Source organism: Jaculus jaculus, chromosome 6 (genome assembly GCF_020740685.1).
Source record: "Jaculus jaculus isolate mJacJac1 chromosome 6, mJacJac1.mat.Y.cur, whole genome shotgun sequence".
Taxonomy (NCBI): Eukaryota; Metazoa; Chordata; class Mammalia; order Rodentia; family Dipodidae; genus Jaculus; species Jaculus jaculus.
In genome coordinates, this window is record NC_059107.1 from 82148945 (window position 1) to 82152574 (window position 3630).

The 3630-nt window shown below is 41.7% G+C and overlaps 1 pseudogene; it reads right to left on the reverse strand.

Moving 5' to 3' along the window:
* Positions 1-2212: 2212 nt before the first annotated feature.
* On the reverse strand, positions 2213-2691 carry LOC123461732 (annotated as a pseudogene).
* Positions 2692-3630: the final 939 nt, after the last annotated feature.

A 3630-nucleotide genomic window follows, 5' to 3' on the forward strand; every position in this document is an offset into this window, starting at 1 on the left:
ATTTCCCCCAAAGATTCCGTAAATGGTTCCTGGCAGTGTTTGTGATCTGGTTTTTATTGAAATTTCAGGGAAACCCTACACCAATAAAACATTTCTTTCTCTCCTAGACGCCAGGAATCATACACCTGATAAGATTTTTGCATGTAGTGGACCTTGCCGCTAGTCGAGCACTAGGTGGCGCACCTTAGATGAGAATCCTTCTGTTTCAAATTGATATTAGAGTACGTGTCCTTCTTCAGTTTTGGGCAAGGGTCACTAGAGAAGTCAGGAGCTTTCTGCCATGTATGTTACGTTGATCTGATGGTGTCACCTGCAGACCTTGAGCCCCACTGCCATTCTAACCCTTTCCTTATTGGTATATTGTGTCTGGTCAGGAAAGCTATAATTAGTATTAAATATCTTGAAGAAAACATTTAGGGAGGTCCATTTACTGCTAAAATATAAAATCAAAGTCATAAGGTTCAGGACTTGTGATATCTGCCAGTTAACCATATCATCTTTGCTCTCTCTTCCCTTCATTGGCGTGTACCCGATGAAATAAGAATAAGTTTTAAATGTAGGCTTTGTGTTAAGGACAGTGTTTTATAATAATAGAGCAGCATATATTACATTCTGTTCTGCTGTCCTTGGAAATTACAGATGTGTGTAAAGAGTATTTCATCTCTGTAAGTGTGCTTGAAAACTTCATCTTTTTGCGAGTTACTTCTAAGCAATCTTTTAATTATTTTAGGTATTTTCAGAGAAGCAGGGTTTTTTTTGCCTTTCACTTCCAGCATTTGCACCTGTTTTTATTTGTAATCATTGCACACATGGTAGTGCTTTATAAATTATCATAACTAATCTTTCTTAGCAAGGAGACAGGACACTCTGTCAGCCACATTCAAAAATAAGAATGTGCTTTTTGTTTCATCTCTGAGTTATGAATTCTACCAGGATAAGATTTATTTAAAGTAATTTCTGTCATTTCCCCCATGGTTTAATGGAGTGTGTAGGTGTGCAAGAGTGAGTGTATTTTTATGAAAAGAGATATGGAAGAGATTTGGAACAGAAGCTCATTCATGAGCTCACATGGCGTTTGACTTAGATGGAAAAGCCCTAATTGTGGGAGAGATGACTCGGAGCTCTAAAGATGATTTGGACCTAATAAGCCCCTTTTATTGCTTTTATTGGGAAAATGTATAGGTATGTAGAAAATGTCTGAGTCATTGGCATTAAAAACTCATTTGTTGATATTATATTGCCTAATTTCCCAGTGACACCAATTACTTCAGCGAGTACTGAACTTCTTGTGTTCTGACAGACATATACCCTGTAAGATAAACTAGCCAATTTGGAATCTCCGCTGTTGTCAGAATAGTGGCAATGTGCAGATTGGTTTCCCTGGAGGTATAATTATCCCATAGAGATGGTATTGCTATAAAATACATACACCACCTTTGCTTAGACTGTACTAAGGATAGAAAAGACTGAAGGGATGGTTGTAAGGACCTCAGCCTTCTGCAGCTAATGACAGTGCAGCTGTGATTTCCTGATCAGACAATTATAGTGAGCCAACTCCTTCTTGACTTACAATCTGTACATTTATGACTTTGTAAAAGCTTTAGCACTGAATTTTCCCAGATAAAGGCCTTGTGTTTTTCACCATTCCCTAGGCCCTAAATGTACATGTGTGGAAGAGGATTTGTTGTCCATTGATGGTGACATCCGAGCCTGGGGTTTGGTAGTGGTTTGTGAGATTTTACACAGCTTCTAGATGAAGTCTTCCATTCTTGTTTGGCAAGTGACAGGATAATAAAGAAATCTATTTCCAGATCTAACAGAAAACCTCTTAAGCTGAACTGCATCAAAGAGCACTTTAAGTCATCTTCACTACCTTTTTTTTTTTTTAACTGAGAGACCGAGAGAGAGAGAGAGAGAGAGAGAGAGAGAGAGAGAGAGAGAGAGAGAGAGAATAAATATTGGTGTGGTGTGTCAGTGTCTCAGTCACTGTATATGAACTCCAGACACTTACACCATCTAGTGGACATGTGAGAACTTGCTCCTGCCTCACCTTTGTTCATTTGGCTTAGGTGGGATCTGGAGAGTTGAACATGGGTCCTTAGGCTTAGCAGGCAAGAGCCTTAACTGGTAAGCCATCTCTCCAGCCCTTCACAAACTTTTCTTATTTTTCCTGGCTACAAACTTATTCAAAACAAAATAATCCTCTTCAACTTTACTTAGGTGGTTGATCACATCCACAACCAAATCCACAACCAAATCCACCACCTCTAAACTGGAACTCAGTTGCCAACCCAGTGCCATTCTCCACTTTCTTGTCCATACCAGGGGGCACAGTGCTCCTGTCTATAGGTGTCTCTGTCAGCCTCCCCTCTGGTGAGTATTGCAAGCTACTTTGGGCCTGCCAGGCTCAGGATGGCTGGGGCGCAGGGTGGCAGGCACTATTTTAGGTGGAGGTAATCACAGAGATGTCCTTGTTGGTAACATACCAGTAGAAATGCCTCCAGGCAAACTGTTCCTTCATGTACCCTCAGGGCTTGAGAGACTACATGGCCTTCATGACATGAAGGTTAGGTACACTCTTATCTGCTAGCTCGGGGTGCTTGGGCATGTGGATGACCTTCTTGGCCACCATCACCCCTCCTTAAACAGGAGTTCATAAATGACATTCCAGTTCTTCTTGGGCATCAACATCTACTGTGGAGTTGATGGTGGAAGTATCCAGACCTGCTTCCTGCCAAGCCACTCACCCTAAACCAGAGGGTTCAGGATGTTACCCCCAAAACTAATGCCCAGATTGGCAAGGGGACAGCCCACAGTGCCCCCTGGCCCCACCTGGCCCCCGCCACACAAGGGCTTCTCTGTTCTCCTTCCATCCAGATGCCAATCCTCGTCTCCAGGCAGCTGGACTCCCTGCAGCACACTCACAGCCCCTCTGGAGGCCAGGAAGTGGGAAGTGGGCTGTGGGCTGCAGCCCAGGGGAGGCCTCCTGCCCCGGCCAGAGGGAGCTGCAGCTGCTTTGGGGGCAACACAGCCTGGATACTTCACAAACTTTTTTGTTGTTGTTTTGTTTTGTTTTTGTTTTTTTGTTTTTCAAGTTAGGGTCTCACTCTATCCCAGGCTAATCTGGAATTCACTATGTAATCTCAGGGTGGCCTTGAACTGACAGCAATCCTCCTAGCTCTACCTCCCCAGTGCTGGGATTAAAGGCCTGCACCACCACACCTGGCCTTCACAGACTTTTTAAATCCTTGTTAATAGACTTTTCAGAAGGTCAAGTACAGACCAGCTTTGGAAAGTTTTTCTTCATATTATTTTATTTCTCCTTTTAATCCTCTCAGATTACAGATCTTACTATTGCTGACCCTGGATTTTATAGAATCATTTTGACATATACTAATACCTGTAATTTTCATTCTTTCAAAAACATATATAAAGATAGTAACTTCTCCAAATTTATACACTTGGGTTTCCCATGTAAATGATGAATAGGAACAGCCAAGATTGAAATTCAAAAACCCTAGTCAGGAGAGCAATCTTGAAAACTTCAAATAAGAGAAATCCTTTCTTTTTAGAGATTGAAAAAATAATCCCAGGTCCTAGTATAAAGTATAGATTCAATTACATTTAGAA